This window comes from Rana temporaria, chromosome 1, assembly GCF_905171775.1.
Source record: "Rana temporaria chromosome 1, aRanTem1.1, whole genome shotgun sequence".
Classification (NCBI taxonomy): Eukaryota; Metazoa; Chordata; class Amphibia; order Anura; family Ranidae; genus Rana; species Rana temporaria.
The window spans coordinates 672251020-672270909 of record NC_053489.1 but is presented as its reverse complement, the minus strand read 5'-3'; the positions used below and the strand labels follow the sequence as shown (position 1 = coordinate 672270909).

At 45.4% G+C, this 19890-nt stretch overlaps 1 protein-coding gene across 2 annotated transcripts in view; it reads left to right on the top strand.

The window, feature by feature from the left end:
• Positions 1-304: 304 nt before the first annotated feature.
• The window catches only part of CNTFR (ciliary neurotrophic factor receptor), a 504096-nt gene continuing 484510 nt past the window's right edge, over positions 305-19890 (top strand). For both annotated transcript variants that reach the window (XM_040335631.1, XM_040335628.1), the window contains exon 1: positions 305-373. The gene's annotated coding sequence lies outside the window, so the exon portion shown is untranslated. The remainder of the gene's footprint in view (positions 374-19890) is intronic.

Genomic DNA, 19890 nt, shown 5'->3' with positions numbered 1-19890 from the left:
AACACAGTGGCTGCAGATCATTCTCTGATCCGCTCCAGTCAGTTGCCGGCGGAGAGAGCTGCCTCTGGACACAGACAAGAAAAAGAGGAGGAGGCGGAAGGGGAGCACTCTGGCTCTTCAGCGCCCCCACCTCTGTGGCACCTGGGTGCGCTGCGCCCCGTGCACCTGCCCAGGATCGGTCCTGGTGAAGAGGGAAAGGGGGGGATGAAAAGATACCTGCTAAATGATGAAGCCGTGTTGGTATTTGGCATCATTTTCCTCTCGTTCTTATACAATATATTTCTTTTTTATCTCACAGGGTGAAGAATCTGTACCTGGCGTGGAGTTCCGGCCCCTCCCCCTCTATGACCTCCCTGGACCGTCTCCTCTAAAGGTAACGTTCTTTGCTTTTGTTTGACTTCCACACACAGCGGGTGATTGGTGAGGCGTCTGCGTTGGGAATCAAGTGATAAACGTATCCAGGATTCCCCCCACAACCCGACGCGGCCCCCCCCCCCCCCCCTCTGTTGGCTGCAAAAGCTTCTGCTTGGGGAATAGTGTAGGATGGGGTTGGCACTTCAAGGGTGTTGTGCTCCTTGTGATTGGAAGGCCAATTGTTTTGTGGAAAGGTTGCCTAATCTTTTGCTGTGTGTCCCCGTTGGGAAAATATTTCCTTTGTTTCCTGTCAGATTAGGCAAACTAAGCGGTTGCCTTAGGCCTCGAGTTCACAGGGGGCCTCGCAGCCGCCTAGTTTGCCTAAAGAATTGCTTAGAGTAAATTCTATAAACTGTGAACTCATAGAATTTAAAACTCCTAATATATGCTTGAATTATTTTCCCCCCATTATGGATGTGGGCGGGACCTCGCGTCTCAGATGTGCCTCACAAAGCCTAGAGCCCAGGGCTGTCTTATTGAAAGGGCCCTAGCTGCATGGGGGGGGCCCTGCACTTTCCCCAAAACAGCTGGTCCTTGAGCCCCACGCTGCCCCGTAATTGGGGGCCCCATGATGGCCCTGAGAGTGATAGATACACAGGGGGGGGGGGGCAGTCTGCCTCCTACCTACTTGATGTCTGTTTACCTTCACTGTCATCATTGTAGGGGCCCCAGAGCATTACTTTGCCCAGGGGCCCAGGATGCTATTAAGACAGCCCTGCTAGAGCCGCCTCTGTTTCCTGCCTCGAGGACAACCTGTAACATGTTGAATCTCTTATCTCTGTCCGGTATATTGACCAAGCAGTCTTCAGTGCGAAACGCGTCGAGGCACTTTTAACCACTTGTCCACCGGGCCTATTTTGGCACTTCTCTCCTTCATGTAAAAATCACAATTTATTTGCTAGAAAATTAATCAGAACCCCCAAACATTATATATTTCTTTTTTAGCAGACACCCTAGGGAATAAAATGGCGGTCATTGCAACTTTTTTTCTCGCACGGTATTTGCGCAATCATTTTTCAAACGCCTTTTTTTTGAAAAAAAAAAAAAAACAGTTTCGTGAATTAAAAGATAACAAAACAGTAAAGTTAGCCCAGTTTTTTTGTATAATGTGAAAGACGACGTTACGCCGAGTAAATAGATACCTAACATGTCACGCTTTAAAATTGCGCGGAATGGCGCCAAACTTTGGTACTTAAAAATCTCCATAGGCGACGCTTTAATTTTTTTTTTACAGGTTACTATTTTCGAGTTACAGAGGAGGTCTAGCGCTAGAATTGTGGCACGCGCTCCAACGCACGCGACGATACCTCACATGTGGGGTTTGAACGGCGTTTACATATGTGGGCGGGACTTGCATGCGTGTTTTCGCATCTGCGCGCGAGATAACGGGGACAGGGGCATTTTGAAAAAAAAAAAATCATTTTATTTTTATTTTACTTCGTTTTTTTATTTTTACACTTTATTTTTTATTTTTATTTATTTTTTATTTTTATTTATTTTTTATTTTTATTTATTTTTTTATTTTATTTATTTTTTATTTTTTGATCACTTTTATTCCTATTACAAGGAATGTAAACATCCCTTGTAATAGGAATCAGTGTGACAGGTCCTCTTTATGGAGAGAGGCGGGGTCAATAAGACCTTCCCCTCCCCCCACATCTCTCCTCCAGGCTTACAAGCATGAAATCGGTGAAAAAACATTCACCGAACTCACACAGACACAATTGCGGCTTTGTTTACTTCCGGGTACCGGGCGTGACGTCATCACGTCGCGCCCGGGCCTCCGACGGTCATAGAGATGACTGGTGACCATCTGGTCACCAGTTATCTCTATGCTTTCCAGGCAGCGCCGGCTGATTCGCTCTCCGGGCCCCCGATGGCACGGGAGAGCCCGGAGAAGCACCGGATGGCGGCGGGAAGGGGGGGGGGAAGTCCCCTCCCGCTGCCTATAAGAACGATCAAACGTAGTGCCACCCCTCTTAAAAAATGACATGTCCATGTAGGACTAACCTGTCTACAGTGTCGGGACAAGGTCATCCATCGCCCAGGGCAAAGATGCCAAGCCGCGCCCCTCCTCTCCCTTAGGGTTAGGGTCAGGGTGCCCCCCATCCCTGCAATAAACCATTGCGCCAGGGCCCGGAACACCCCTTGTCTCGGCCCTGCCTGTCTATAGGGTGGCAACGCCGCTGGGTGGTTTCACCATACGTCGGGCCGCGTTGTCACCTTGTTTCAGGACGTGGAAAAACCAATCAGATCTCCTGGCGGGATCAACAGTTTATATTTCTATTTGTTCCATTTCTATAAAGTTTATAAACTCTTGTGTTTTCCGTAATGCCGCCGTTTGCGAAAATAATCGTCTGACTTTTACGAGCCGGGAGGATGGATGAAACGCGTGTATATTAAATGTATAATTCACAGCCTCCCCCACCTTCCCCCATTTTTCAAGCATTTTTTCGAATTTTTTTTCTTCCAGCGCCGCCGCCGCCGACCGCCACGGGCGTTAACTGTTCCCCCGGGCGCCCGTTATACGCTCGCCTTGTCCTATTTTCTGCTGATAGATGCCTCCACCGCATGTAATATTTCCCGCTCCGGCGTTAAAATTCACGCCGATTTTTAATACATCCATTGAATCTCAGCGTGACGACGAGCCGCCCCCCCCCCCCCCCCCCCGCAGATGTGAATTATCGGAGACGCGCGGCGAGGCTCTTTTTGGATGTAGCGGGAAGATAAGCACACAAAGTCGTTTTTCATCTAGACTTTGGCTGAACCCGTCCTGCGCGGGTGATGGTTTTTGTAACGTCGATAAGCCGTTTAGCGAAAAAGAGTGAAAACGCCGCCGAACGTACGTCTAATGTCTTTTAATTACGCGATTGGGTCAGATCTTCCCAAGTGCGGCGGCGATGGATTCCTGTCATTGGGTTCCAGCGCATTATACTGATTAGGCTGGAGATCATTACGGGTGAGGAAGAGCTTAACGCCGGCCAAATGGTATTTTTTATTTTCATCCGGCGTAAAATGAAATTCTCTTGGCCGGAGTTTCCCTTTCATGATGTCCTGATGGCGGATTTTATATCGATGGAGCTAATTGAAAGAAATCTCTTCTGAAGTGAGAAGGGGGCTGAGAAGCCATCACATGGAAGCTGACTACCGTGGCATGCTGGTTTCCCGGTGAGGTGAAGCTGAAGCCATTCAGCTTCACTACCAATGACATTGCAGTTCCAGAACTTCATACTTACCAACATAGTCCCAGATCCCAGGACACTGGTAACCCTACCCATGGTCCACATCCATCCATGGATCACCCATGGTCCACATCCATCCATGGATCACCCATGGTCCACATCCATCCATGGATCACCCATGGTCCACATGCATCCATGGATCACCCATGGTCCACATCCATCCATGGATCACCCATGGTCCACATGCATCCATGAATCACCCATGGTCCACATCCATCCATGGATCACCCATGGTCCACATCCATCCATGGATCACCCATGGTCCACATCCATGCATGAATCACCCATGGTCCACATCCATCCATGAATCACCCATGGTCCACATCCATCCATGAATCACCCATGGTCCACATCCATCCATGAATCACCCATGGTCCACATCCATCCATGGACCACGCATGGTCCACATCCATCCATGGACCACGCATGGTCCACATCCATCCATGGATCACCCATGGTCCACATCCATCCATGAATCACCCATGGTCCACATCCATCCATGGACCACGCATGGTCCACATCCATCCATGGACCACCCATGGTCCACATCCATCCATGAATCACCCATGATCCACATCCATCCATGGATCACCCATGGTCCACATCTATCCATGGATCACCCATGGTCCACATCCATCCAGATCCTCAGAGAGTTCTTTGCCATGAGGTGCCATGTTGAACTTCCAGTGACCAGTATGAGAGAGTGAGAGCGATAACACCAAATTTAACACACCTGCTCCCCATTCACACCTGAGACCTTGTAACACTAACGAGTCACATGACACCGGCGGAGGGAAAATGGCTAATTGGGCCCAATTTGGACATTTTCACTTAGGGGTGGACTCACTTTTGTTGCCAGCGGTTTAGACATTAACCACTTCCAGCCCGGTCAATGGACAATTGACGTCCGGGAAGTGGTTGTGAAATCCCGACTGGACGTCTATTGACGTCCTGTAGGATTTCATGCCGGCGCGCACCCGGCGGAGGCTCTTTACCACGTGATCACGATGTAAACAGGAAGAACCGTCGATGGCTCTTCCTCACTCGCGTCTGACAGACGCGAGTAGAGGAGAGCCGATCGGCGGCTCTCCTGACAGGGGGGGTTCGCGCTGATTGTTTATCAGCGCAACCCCCCCTCAGATGCCAACACTGGACCACCAGGGAGTACCCCCCGGCAAAAAAAACAAAAAAACACCAATAAAAAACAAACAAAAAAACACCAATAAAAAAAACACAATCGATGCCAATCAGTGCCCAAAAATGGACACTGACTGGCAACATGGGCACTGGCTGGAATGATGCCCAGCAATGTCATCAGTGCCACCCCTCAGTGTCCATCAGTGCCACCCAGTGTCCACCAGTGCCACCTCTTAGTGCCCATCTGTGCCACTCATAAGTACCCATCAGTGCCACCCATAAGTGCCACCCATAAGTGCCCATTAGTGCCGCCTATGAGTGCCCAGTGCCGCCTATGAGTGCCCATCAGTGACGCCTATGAGTGCCCATCAGTGCCGCCTATGAATGCCCATCAGTGCAGCATACCAGCGCCGCCTATCAGTGCCCACCAGTGCCACCTATCGGTGCCCATCAGTGCCACCTCATCGGTGCCAATCAGTGCCGCCATATCAGTGCCCATAATTGAAGAAGAAAACTTACTTATTTACAAAACAAAATTAACAGAAAAAAATAAAAAATATATTTTTTTCTAAAATTTCTGTCTTTTTTTAGTTGTTGCGCTAAAAATAAAAATCGCAGAGGTGATCAAATACCACCAAAAGAAAGCTCTATTTGTGGGAACAAAATGATAAAAATTTCACTTGGGTACAGTCTAGCACGATCGCGCAATTGTCATTCAAAGTGCGACAGCGCTGAAAGCTGAAAATTGGCTTGGGCAGGAAGGTGCGTAAGTGCCCGGCATGGAAGTGGTTAATGGCTGTGCGTTGAGTTATTTTGAGGGGACAGAAAACTTACACTGTTATACAAGCTGTACACTCACTACACAATATTGTAGATACAAAGTGTCATTCCTTCAGTGTTGTCACATGAAAAGATAGAAGAAAAGATTTACAGAAATGTGAGGGGTGTACTTACTTTTGTCAGGTGCTGTGTGTGTGTGTGTTGGGCAGGCGCTAGCAGATTGGTGAATGTGTAACGTACATAAAGGTTGTTGGAAAACTCTCTGATACGAAATCCATACTTCTATCGGAGAGAAGGAATGGACGCCCCATGATGATCTAATAATAATGGAGCATCTCGGCTGTTGGGATGGCACATGTATTGCTCTTAAGTGGTTTTCGATGTTTTTATGTGTCTATAAATAATAAAGTGATTTGTATTGCGGTATTGCAGTTTTCCCTTTGGAGGATCTACATATTTGTTTAATTTGGAACATACTGTATATTCTTGGAACGCATTTCCAATTTTTCTTTTTTTTTTTCTTGTGGTAGTCGCATAAAAGTGGAAACTATTTTTTTTTCTTCTTTTTTTTTTTTGATACATTTTTTTTTGGGCCCCCAGATTCATGTGTATGGACATAAAGGGCCAGATTGACCAAAGAGATACAACGGCGTTTCTCCTGATCCACCGTCGTATCTCTGTTTCTATCTATGCGGCTGATTCATAGAATCAGTTACGCATAGATATCCCTAAGATCCGACAGGTGTAATTGTTTTACACTGTCGGATCTTAGGATGCAGTACCGCGGCCGCCGCTGGGTGGAGTTTGCGTCGTAAACCAGCGTCGGGTATGCAAATTAGCAGTTACGGCGGATCCACGACGTTTTTTCGCGTTCGCTACGTCGCCGCTAGTCTAGTTTCCAGTCGCAAAGTTAGTCGTTTTTTTTGGGTGCCCTAACTTTAGTCAGCAAGTGTATGTGCTGTCTAAAGTATGGCCGTCGTTCCCGCGTCGAAATTCAACATTTAACGTCGTTTGCGTAAGCCGTCCGGGAATACGGAAGTACGCTACGCGCGCCGCCGTTCGAAAAAATGACGTCACGGCACGCAAAGCACGGCGGTAGTTAGGAAACGGAGCATGCGCAGTAGGTCCGGCGCGGGAGCGCGCCTAATTTAAATGGCGCACGCCCATTTGAATTGGCCCGCCTTGCGCCGGAGGCCGCCGGCGTAGTTTTCATCGCAAGTGCTTGGTGAATCAGGCACTTGCGATGAAAAATTGCGGCGGTGTAACGTATCTAGGATACGTTGCGCCGCCGCGATTCTGCGTGAATCCGGCCCTAAGTTCTCAGTGGGAGGAATATTGCCCCATCGTTGGTGCCAGTGGGAGAAATAGTGTCCCCATTACTGGTGTCAGTGGAAGGAATGGTGCCCCATCATTGGCATCAGTGGGAGGAATAGTGTCCCATCATTGGTGTCAGTGGTAGGAATAGTGTCCCATCATTGGTGTCAGTGGAAGGAATGGTGCCCCATCATTGGTGTCAGTGGTAGGAATAGTGTCCCCATCATTGGTGTCAGTGGGAGGAATAGTGTCCCATCATTGGTGTCAGTGGGAGGAATAGTGCCCCATCATTGGTGTCAGTAGGAGGAATAGTGTCCCATCATTGGTGTCAGTGGGAGGAAAAGTGTCCCATCATTGGTGTCAGTGGGAGGAATAGTGTCCCATCATTGGTGTCAGTGGGAGGAATAGTGCCCCATCATTGGTGTCAGTGGAAGGAATAGTGTCCCATCATTGGCGCCAGTAGGAGGAATAGTGTCACATCATTGGTCCCAGTAAGAGGAATAGTGTCCCATCATTGGTGTCAGTGGAAGGAAGAAGTCCTGTCTGCAGTTTTTTGAGAAGCCATGTGGGGGAGGGGACACAGCAAACATGTGGAAGAAGGTGCTCCGGTCACATGAAACCAAAATTCAACTTTTTGGCCTAAAAGCAAAACGCTATGTGTGTGGGGAAAACTAACATTGCACATCACCCCGAACACACCATCCCCACTGTGAAACATGGTGGTGGCAGCTTCATGTGGTGGGGATGCTTTTCTTCAGCAGGGACAGGGAACAATTCTTGTCAATGGGCTCCTATGGTCTAATGCCCTGTACACACGATCGGTTCATCCGATGAAAACGGACCGATGGATTTTTTCATCAGACATCCGATGAAGCTGACTTTCATCAGTCTTGCCTACACACCATCAGTTAAAAATCTGACCGTGTCCAACATGGTGACGTAAAACACAACGACGTGCTGAGAAAAATGAAGTTCAATGCTTCCGAGCATGCGTCGACTTGATTCTGAGCATGCATGGATTTTGGACCGATGGATTTCCCCACAGACGATCGTTTTTTTGTAATCGTTTTTTTAACCATCAGAAAATTTTAAAACAGGTTCTATTTTTTTTTACCGATGGGGGAAAAAAAAAGATGGGGTCCACACACGATCGGTTCGTCCGATGATAACGGTCCATCGGACCGACCGCGTGTACAGGGCATTACAATTCTTGTCAATGGGCTCCTAAGGTCTAACAATGGCTACTACCGTCGTTTTTACGTAAAGGGAAGCGTCTCGTCTAAACTACCGTATTTATCGGGGTATTGCGCGCTCCGGCGTATAGCGCGCACCCCTAAAGTGGACCCGCATTCCTGTGGAAAAAAGTTTTTTGTACTTACAGTTTTGGTGTCTTGCGCGGCGTCCATTGGGTCCGGCGTCCGTCTGCGGCTTCAGGTGTCCTCTTCGTCGGGTCCGGCGTCCTTCTGCGGCGTCCTCCCCGCTCGATCCCCGCTTTCCCGCGCTGAGTTTGAATACTGCGCCGGCATATACCGAGCGCAGTACACTCGTGTATAGTCGGGCAGGCTCGGCTACTCTCGCGCTCACGTCCTGTACGTCCAGGACGTGAGCGCGAGAGGAGCCCGAGCCTGCCCGACTATACACGAGTGTACTGCGCTCGGTATATGCCGGCGCAGTATTCAAACTCGGCGCGGGAAAGCGGGTATCGGCGTATATCGCGCACCCACGATTTTGCCCTGATTTTCAGGGCAAAAAAGTGCGCGGTATACGCCGATTAATACAGTAATAAACTGCTAGTGCGAACCCTTTTTAAAAAAAAATAAATTCTTCCAAAACGCAACTTCCTTGTTAGTTTTCGTTCTTTTCCTTATATCCCCCCATCCCCCCCCCACCCCATGTGACCGCTTACAGGAAGGTGTGAGCGGTCCAGGATTGGTTCCGCCATCCTACGCAAACACCTAATAAGGCTCTGGCCCAGATTCAGGTACATTTGCGCGATATTTGCGGGGGAGCAGGGCAACGATTTTGCCCTGCGTCCCCGCAAAATATTTTGCGCTGCCCTCGATTCACGGAGCAGTAGCTCCGTAAATTGCGAGGGCGCGCCGGCAAAATTGCCCGGCGTAAGCGCGCGCAATGTAAATGATCCCGCCGGGGGCGGGAATCATTTATATGAGGAGCGCTTCCGCGCCGAGCGTACAGCGCATGGTCCGTCGGGAAACTTTCCCGAAGTGCATTGCGGCAAATGACGTCGCAAGGACGTCATTTGCTTCAAAGTGAAGGTGAATGGCGTCCAGCGCCATTCACGAATCACTTACGCAAACGACGTGAAATTCGAAATTTCACGTCGCGGGAGCGGCGGCTATACTTTAGCATTGGCTGCCCCTGCTATTAGAAGGGGCAGCCTTGCGCTAAAGTTGCAATACGGAAACTCCGTACCTGGCTTGCGCAGGGCCCGCGCAAGTTTGTGAATCGGCGTTAGTATGCAATTTGCATACTATACACAGATCACAATGGGAGCGCCCCCTAGCGGCCCACGCAAGAATGCAGCCTAAAATCTGCGTGGCATAAGAGCCTTATGCCGCGCAGATTTTAGGCTGCAGTCGGCGTAGCGATGTTCCTGAATCAGGAGCACTCGTTACACCGGAGCAAGTCAGCAATTGCGCACCTATGGTTACAAGGGCGCAATTGCTTCTTGAATCTGGGCCTCCGCTGATTAGTCGGGCTCAGCTGATTATACCAGCCGGAGTTTATTTTATTCATTTTCATCAAAGTGACATTTTCCTGGAAGTCTCCGGAGTGCAGACAGGATCAGTCAGAGGGCGGTGGGAAGTGTAGGAAAACGAGGACGCTCCCCAGTCCTGATGTTTATATAGGACCTTTCTGTAGATGTTGTGTTAGGAGATTAGCACTTTCATTGACTGACGTTAGTCGCCCATTGAGGGGATCTGAATGACAAGTGTTTTTAGAACTCTTTTTGATTTGTGTTTTTTTTTTTATGCTCTTGTGAACATTTTTGCTTCATTGTTTATTATAAAGAAAACACTTGACCCTACTGAGCACACAAGGTTCCCGGATGTGTAATGAGGGGGCTTTTCTTCTTTGTGGGAAATCGACTTATCAGACACCAGGAGCCGTGAATCATTTTAATAATAAAAAAAAAAAAAAAAATGTATTTTTTTTTTATTCCCCCTAATTTGCATCTTTACCTTATACATACAAGAGAAAATGTTTAGAGATGTTACTCTTTTGCAACTGGGGGGGGGGGGGGGTTAGTTTAACCTTTATTTTCAGTTCTTTACATTAGGGGCCACTGCTCATGCTAGCGCTTGCTGGTGTTGTTTTTTAATATTTTTTTTTTACTTTATGGACATCAGGCTCTTTTTTTTTTTTTTATACTTACCTGCTCTATGCAAATGTTTTGCACTTGCTGGTAATATTTTTTTTTTTTTATGTTTTTTTTTTTTTTTTTTATTGGTTCATCAGGCTCTTTTTTTTTTTTTATCCTTTTTTTTTTATGTTTTTTTTTTATTGGTTCATCAGGCTCTTTTTTTTTTTTTTATACTTTTTTTTTTTTTTTTTTTTAATAACAAACTTGTTATACTTACCTGCTCTATGCAAATGTTTTGCACTTGCTGGTAATGTTTTTTTTTTAATTTATGTTTTTTTTTAATTTGTTGAACCTTATGGACATCAGGCTCTTTTCTTTTTTTTTTTTGGTTAAAAACTCTTTATTTAGTCAAAACAATCGGGTTTAACTTTACAATATTTAACGTTCAGCCATATCACATGATTTGATATTGATTTCTGTCACAGCTGTTATAGTAATTTTCAAGGTTGTTTTTTTTTTTGTTTTGTTTTTTTATTATTTTTTAGTAAAAAACATGTTATACTTACCTGCTCTATGCAAATGTTTTGCACTTGCTGGTAATGTTTTATTTATGTATTTATTTTGCTGAACCTTATGCACATCACGCTCCTTTTTTTAAAAATTTTTTTTAGTTATAACTTTTTTTTTTTTTTTATAATAACAAACATGTTTGCTTGCCTGCTCTATGCAAATGTTTTGCACTTGCTGGTAATGGTTGTTTTTTTATTTATGTTTTTTTTTTAATTTGTTGAACCTTATGGACATCAGGCTCTTTTCCTTTTTTTTTTTTTTGGGTTAAAAACTCTTTATTTAGTCAAAACAATCGGGTTTAGCTTTATAATAATTAACGTTCAGCCATATCACATGATTTGATATTGATTTCTGTCACAGCTGTTATAGTAATTTTAATGGTTCTTTTGTTTTTGTTTTTTATCATTTTTTAGTAAAAAAACATGTTATACTTACCTGCTCTATGCAAATGTTTTGCACTTGCTGGTAATGTTTTTTTTTATTTGTTTATTTTTTTATTTTGCAGAACCTTATGAACATCACGCTCTTTTATTTTTTATTTTTTTATAACTTTTTATTTTTTTTCTAATAACAAACATGTTATACTTACCTGCTCTATGCAAATGTTTTGCACTCGTTGGTGATGTTTTTTTATATTTTTTTTATTTTGTTGAACTTTATGGACATCAGGCTCTTTTATTTTTTTATTGTTAAAAACTCTTTATTTAGTCAAAACAATCGGGTTTAACTGTACAATAATTAATGTTCAGCCATATCACATGATTTGATATTGATTTCTGTCACAGCTGTTATAGTAATTTTAAAGGTTTAGTAAAAAACATTCTGGGGCAGATCCACAAAGAGAGTACGCCGGCGTATCTACTGATACGCCGGCGTACTTTCAAATTTCCCGCGTCGTATCTTTGTTTTAAATCCTCAAAACAAGATACGACGGCATCTGGGTTAGATCCGACAGGCGTACGCCTTCGGATCTTAGATGCAATTCTTCGGCGTCCGCTGGGTGGCGTTCCCGTCGTATTCCGCGTCGAGTATGCAAATTAGCTATTTCCGACGATCCACGAACGTACGAGCGGCCGTCGCATTCTTTTACGTCGTTTCCGTTCGGCTTTTTCCGGCGTATAGTTAAAGCTGCTATATGGTGGCGTACTCAATGTTAAGTATGGCTGTTGTTCCCGCGTATAATTTTAAAATTTTTATTTCGTTTGCGTAAGTCGTCCGTGAAGCAGGCTGGACGTAATTTACGTCCACGTCAAAACAATGACGTCCTTGCGACGTCATTTAGCGCAATGCACGGCAGGAAATTTAGGGACAGTGCATGCGCAGTTCGTTCGGCGCGGGGACACGCTTCATTTAAATGAAACACGCCCCCTACTCGCCGCATTTGAATTGCGCGCCATTACGCCGCGAGAGATACACTATGCCGCCGTAACTTACGGCGCAAATTCTTTGTGGATTCGAAGCTGGGAACAGTAAGTTACAGCGGCGTAGCGTATCTCACATACGCTGCGCCCATGCAATTGTTTGTGAATCTGCCCCTCTTTATTTAGTCAAAACAATCGGGTTTAGCTTTACAATAATTAACGTTCAGCCATAGCAACATAATTTGATATTGATTTCTGCCACAGCTGTAAAAGTAATTCTAAAGGTTGTTTTGTTTTTGTTTTTTTGTTTTTATTATTTTTTAATAACAAACGTGTTTACTTACCTGCTCTATGCAAATGTTTTGCACTTGCTGGTAATGTTTTTTATTTTGTTTTTTAAAGTGGTTGTATACCCCACTTTTTTTCTTTTACCTACAGGTAAGCCTATAATAAGGCCTACAATAAGGCTTACCTGTAGGTATAAAGAATATCTCCTAAACCTGTACAGTTTAGGAGATATTCCCCCCGCAATGCGCCACCAGGGTATACAACCGCTTTAACCTTATGGACATCAGGTTCTTTTTTTTTTTTTTTTTTTATAACTTTATTTAGTCAAAACAATCGGGTTTAACTTTACAATACCTATAAACACACACAAAAAAAATGCCTAAATGCAAAAAGGCAACCAGTGAAGAAAAATGAATGAACAGTCCCACAATATTGGTTAAACAAATCCACCAAAAAAGAGGGTTCTGAAATAGTGATGAAAAACCGTGCATAAAGTTGAAGGGAAGGAGGAAAGAGGAATCTTCATCCACCGATAGACACCCAGACAATGATGTTGCAGTCTCCTTACCCTATACGGGTGACCGCTATAACGGCGGTCTCTCCAGGCCCAGGGGTTTAAAGTCTCCCAATAGACTCACTTCCTCATATGTAGTAAACACGGGTGGTATCTCAATGTCTCAAAGGTAAAACAAACAGAGAAACTCCATAGCGTGATACTGTTGGTAAAATGTAATTAGCAAAGAAGTATTGCACTTACAATCTAGATGTTTAAGGAATCTCGGTGTATAAACTTGAAGGGGACGCGGCGTCTCCTCGAGGCCTCTCTTGTTAGTATATCTCCGTGTCAGTGTATCCCCGTATGGAAGGGCGTGATGACGTTGAATCCGCTTGCCACACCTACGCGTTTCGTCATAAGAAGACGTTGAGCAGCCTATCCCAGACGACGTCTTCTTATGACGAAACATGTTATATATTAACCTGCTCTATGAAAATGTTTTGCACTTGCTGGTGATGATTTTTATTTTTTTATTTTGTTGAACCTGATGGGTCAATCTTGTTATACGAAAATAAAATAAACTTCTTTTTTTTGTTTATATTTTACTTTCTCTAATTTGCTGGCAGTAGGCCTTTCCCTTATATCTTATATATACAAGAGAAAATGTTTAGAGATTTTACTCTCTGGAGGAAAGTAAGTTTAACTTTTGTTTTCAGTTCTTTATATCAAGGGGTCGCTGCTCACACTAGTGCTTGCTGGAGATGTTTTTTTTTTATTATTTTCTAATTCTAATTATATTTATTTAATTTTTTTACCTGATGGACATCATAACTCTTTATTTCAACTTTAGTTATACTTTACAACAATAACATTCAGCCATATTGTCATAATTTAAATGATTCTAGAGGTTGTTTTTTTTTTTAACAAAAAAAATATGTTATACTTACCAGCATCTCCATATGTGGCCATATGAGATCAAAAATGTCACCAGCATCTCGTTATAGGGCTTTATTAGGTCAGTGATGTCACCACCATCTCCAAACCTGGCCAAATGAGGTCAGTGATGTCACCAGCTTCCTGATATATCACCATATGAGGTCAACAATGTCACCAGCATCTCCATATAGGGCTATATGAGGTCAGTGATGTCACCAGAATACCAATACATGGCCATATGAGGTCAGTGATGTCACCAGCTTCCTGATATGTGGACATATGAGGTCAACAATGTCACCAGCATCTCCATATAGGGCCATATGAGGTCAGTGATGTCACCCGCATCCTGATATATGGCCATGTGAGGTCAACAATGTCACCAGCATCTCCATATAGGGCCATATGAGGTCAGTGATGTCACCAGCATCCCCATATGTGGCCATATGAAGTCAATGATGTCTCCAGCATCCTCATATGTGGCCATATTTGGGCAACAATGCCACCAGCATCCCCATATGTGGCCATATGAGGTCAACAATGTCACCAGCATCTCCATATAGGGCTATATTAGGTCAGTGATGTCACCACCATCCCTATACCTGGCCATATGAGGTCAGTGATGTCACCAGCATCCTGATATATGGCCATATGAGGTCAACAATGTCACCAGCATCTCCATATGGGGCTATATGGGGTCAGTGATGTCACCAGAATCCCCATATGTGGCCATATGAGGTCAGTGATGTCACCAGCATCCCTATACGTGGCCATATGAGGTCAGTGATGTCACCTGCATCCCCACATGTGGCTATAGGAGGTCAGTGATGTCACCTGCATCCCCATATGTGGCCATTTGAGGTCAGTGATGTCATCTGCATCCAGATATATGGTGATATGAGGTCAGTGATGTCACCAGCATCCCCATATGTGGCCATAGGAGGTCAGTGATATCACCAACATCCCTATACGTGACCATAGGAGGTCAGTGATGTCACCTGCATCCCTATACGTGGCCATTTGAGGTCAGTGATGTCACCTGCATCCCGATATATGGTGATATGAGGTCTGTGATGTCACCAGCATCCCCATATGTGGTCATATAAGGTCAGTGATGTCACCAGCATCCTCGCTCCTTTTTTATGTACCGCTGCAAGGGGGGAAGGATTGGGACAGCAGCATGTTGCCATCTGATGTTTTTCCATGGGTTTAGGACAAACTGAGTTCAGCCCCAACCTTAGCTCATCCCGGCAGAGAATAGGCGTTGTTTTTATTTATATATATTTTTGTTATAAATGTTTTTTTTTCCTTTTTTGTGTGTTTTTTTTTTTTTTTTTTATTGTATCTCAGGAAGAGGTTAAATAGCACAATTCAGAGGGAGATCTGGTGGAGGCGAGCAACAAATGGGAAGATTCTAAAACATAAGCAGATTACAGGTTGAGATGCCAGGAGAGCTGGCTTTATGCAATTTATCATTCGTCTAATTGCCGGTACATTAAAACATTTCTGAACAGGAAAGGAAGTTTGAAACGGCAGCTAATAGGCCTGTGATTTGGCTTGGAGGGGAGGAAAAAAAAAAAAAAGGTTTCTATCTTCCGAAGCTCGGCCATCTAGCCAGCCGTCTGAGGAGGCATCTGATTACCCTCCAGATCCATTACACAGAGCGGTGGTACTAATGGATGAGGGACAGGCCTAGAGGAAGAGAGAAGGGGGATGAGTAATATGCACAGGACATGGCTGGTTAACCCCTTGTGTGCCGGGCCCACTGCTGTCACGGTGAGAATAAAGGCAGTACTACCTTCCTAACCGGGCCTGTGCAGACCATCATGCGTTACCACAACGGGCAGCAACCCAAGTTAAATGATTGGGGGTTCTTACAAGATGACCTTAGTTTCTTTATACCTTAGGATCAGAGGCGGCTCTTTAATTAGGCAAATTAGGCAGCCGCCTAAGGCCTCGAACTCACAGGGGCCTCGCGGCCGCCTAACTTACCCAATGCATTACCCCAGTTTTGAGGAACAGGGGACCCTAACGCTGCTGTGCTCAGGCAGCGTTAAGAGCCCTGACTCAGGAGCGGGGCCGCCAGCATCCCTAACAACCAGTGAACATCTGTGACACCACCCATTGTGACATCAATGACCCAGCATGCCCTCAGTCAATGACGTCACAAGGGGGCGGATTCACCCGGTGACATCACCGGGTGGCCCCAGCCCCTTAATTATTAACCACTTACCCCCCGGACCATATTGCTGCCCAAAGACTAGAGTACTTTTTGCGATTCGGGACTGCGTCGCTTTAACAGACAATTGCGCGGTTGTGCGACGTGGCTCCCAAACAAAATTGGCGTCCTTTTTTTCCCACAAATAGAGCTTTCTTTTGGTGGTATTTGATCACCTCTGCGGTTTTTAGTTTTTGCGCTATAAACAAAAATAGAGCGACAATTTTGAAAAAAATGAATATTTTTTACATTTTGCTATAATAAATATCCCCCAAAAATATATAAAAAAACATTTTTTTTCCTCAGTTTAGGCCGATACGTATTCTTCTACATATTTTTCGTAAAAAAAAATCGCAATAAGCGTTTATTGATTGGTTTGCGCAAAAGTTATAGCGTTTACAAAATAGGGGGTATTTTTATGTCATTTTTATTATATTTTTTTTACTAGTAATGGCGGCGATCAGCGATTTTTTTTTCGGTACTGCGACATTATGGCGGACACTTCGGACACTTTTGACACATTTTTGGGACCATTGGCATTTTTATAGCGATCAGTGCTATAAAAATGCATTGGATTACTATAAAAATGCCACTGGCAGTGAAGGGGTTAACACTAGGGGGCGGGGAAGGGGTTAAGTATGCCTGGGTGTGTTCTTACTGTGGGGGGGGGGGGGGGAGTGGCCTCACTAGGGGAAACACTGATCCTCGGTTCATACATTGTATGAACCGAAGATCATACGACGTCATACTACGTGCTCTCGCCCAGCCGAGCCAACTTGCCGACGTATAACGGCGGTGGCCGGTCGGCAAGTGGTTAAATAGCAGGATCTGGGGGCCACCTTTTTAAAGGGGGCTTCCATATTCCGATAAGCCCCCTGCCTGAAAACCCCCTAAACCACCGGCCAGGGTTGTCGGGAAGAGGCTCTTGTCCTTGAATTTTTTTTCCCATCATGGGTGTGAGTGGGGCCTCATGTCAAGTTTTGCCTAAGGCCTCACAAAGCCTAGAGCCGCCTCTGCTTAGGATCCTTATAACATCAATGGACGTATGGTCTGAGCACTGACAGGCTGACCCCCCACCCCTTCAACCTCTGCAGCAATGCTGGAAGCACTCATACGTCTATTTCCCAAAGACAACCTCAGGATATGACGCTGAGCATGTGACCTCAACCCCTTTGGTGGACCATGGCGAGGCCTGTTCTGAGGGGACCCCGTCCTGTTATACCGCTGTATGGTCTTGGCCACCGTGCTGCAGCTCCGTTCCAGGGTCCTGCCAATCTTCTTATAGCCTAGGCCATCTTTATGTAGAGACACAGGGCCAGATTCACGAATATTTACGGTGGCGTAACGTATCCCCTTTACGTTACGCCGCCGCAAGTTTTTGGCGTAAGTGCTTGATTCACAAAGCACTTGCCTGTAACTTGCGTACCATTTAAATTAGGCGCGTTCCCGCGGCGAACGTTCTGCGCATGCTCCGTTAGGAAATTTCCCGCCGTGCTTTGCGCGAAATTACGGCGCCCCGACGTGTTTTTTGAACGGCGACGTGCGTAACGTACTTTCGTATTCCCGGACGTTTTACGCCAAAAAAAAAAAAGATTTTGAAATTCGACGCGGGAACGACGGCCATACTTTAACATGGGCTGTTCTAAATCTAAGCCATGAAATAGCAGGCTTAAGATTGCGACGGGAAAAACCGACTAGCGACGACGTGAGAGAATGCGACGAACGCGCGTACCTTCGTGGATCGCCGTAATCAGCTAATTTGCATACCCGACGCTGGAAAACGACGCAAACTCCACCCAGCGGCCGCCGGAGAATTACACCTACGATCCGAAGGCATACGCCTGTCGGATCTTAGCCAAATGCCGTCGTATCTTGGTTTGTGAATTACAAATAAAGATACGACGCGGCAAATTTGAAAGTACGTCGGAGTATCAGCAGATACTCCGGCATACTTTTTCTGTGAATCTGGCCCACGATTCTTTTTTTTTCTCAGATCCTCAGAGAGTTCTTTGCCGTGAGGTGCCATTTTGAACTTCCAGTGACCGGTGTGAGAGAGTGAGAGCGATAACACCAAATTTAACACACCTGCTCCCCATTCACACCTGAGACCTTGTAACACTAACGAGTCACATGACACAGAGGAGGGGAAATGGCTAATTGGGCCCAATTTGGACATTTTCACTTAGGGGGGTGCTTACTTTTGTGAGATACTGAAAAATATATTAAAAACAAATATGGAACCACAATTGTATATAAAAAAAAAAAAACGGCGAAGTTCTGGCAAAAATTACCACCTAAATACTATGGCCCGGATTCACAAAGCACTTACGCCGACGTATCTCCAGATACGCCGCGTAAGTGTAAGTATGCGCCGTCGTATCTATGCGCCGTGCCCATAAACTGACATACACCTGAAAATAGGCTTCATCCGACCGACGTAACTTTCCTACGCCGGCGTATCGTGGGCGCATATTTACGCTGGGCGCATTTGCCGCTCCCATTGATTTTCTATGCACATATGCAAATGAGGGAGATACGCCGATTCACAAACGTAGTTGCGCCCGGCGCATAATATACGCGGTTTGCGTAAGTCGTACGTCCGGCGTAAAGTTATTCCCCATATAGGAGGCGCAACTCATGCAAAGGTATGGACCAGGGAACACAGCCGTCGTATTTTACGTCGTTTACGTAGTACGTGAATAGGGCTGGGCGTAGGTTACGTTCACGTTGTAGGCAGTGATCCGTCGTATCTTAGGGAGTAGTTCCGACGTGATTCTGCGCATGCGCACTGGGATGCGTCCACGGGACGGCGCATGCGCCGTTCGTTTTAAGTACTTCTATGACGCTTGGCCCATCATTTGCATGGGGTCACGCCTCATTAGCATGGCTCACGCCCACTTCCACCTACGCTGGCTTATGAAGAGGAAACCCAGCGTATCTTTAACAGCGAGTGGGAGCGAGTGCTTTGTGAATCCAGTGCTTGCCTCTGTGCGCTGCGCCGGCGTAGCGTAGCGTAAAAGAGATACGCTACGGCGGAATAAATATGCGCCGATGTATGTGAATCTGGGCCAATAACGGCAAAACAAAAAAAAACATTTCCCTCCGTTGGGCAGCACTTTGGGTGTTCCACCCAGTCGGAATTCTGCTCTCGGAATCTGCAGACGCATATGAAATAGGTTTAGCCCGGGCTTAGTGCCGATCAAGGCCCGGGACGTCGGTAGTTCCTCTACCATATCCTTGGATTAGATTTTGATCAATTATTAATTTTCAGCGTATTTTCCCACCCCGATAATTTCCTGTTTTATGCCGCTGTGTAATAACGCGACCCCCCCCAGCCATATGTTTTAGCCATCCCGCCAGCCGTGATTACATTATCCCTCTGCAGTTCTGCCGGATGTGTCTATAGGGAAGAGCCGGTGAGTTATTGGATGCAAATTTTTTTATTTTTTATATCTAGGAATAATTAAATGTGTATTAAAATGATATCCTTCCAATTCAGCTCTTGTAGACTGCCGGTCCCCCCTCCAAGGATTTCACCATGAAAGAGCTGTTCATTGAATTCCCTTTGTAGATGTTTTGTTGTCATTATGTTGGCCACACACATCTTATCCTGGTTAGACATGTGCACTGCCAAAAAATTGGTTCGTTTTAGTTTCATTCGGTTTTTTATTTCTTTAGTTTTTGGGTCTTTCGTTATGATCGCAATTCGAAAATTTGTAAATCCGAGAAAAAGGTCTCCAAAAAGAAAGAGGCCCAGATTCACAAAGCACTTACGCCGACGTATAACAAGTTATGCCGACGTAAGTGCAAAC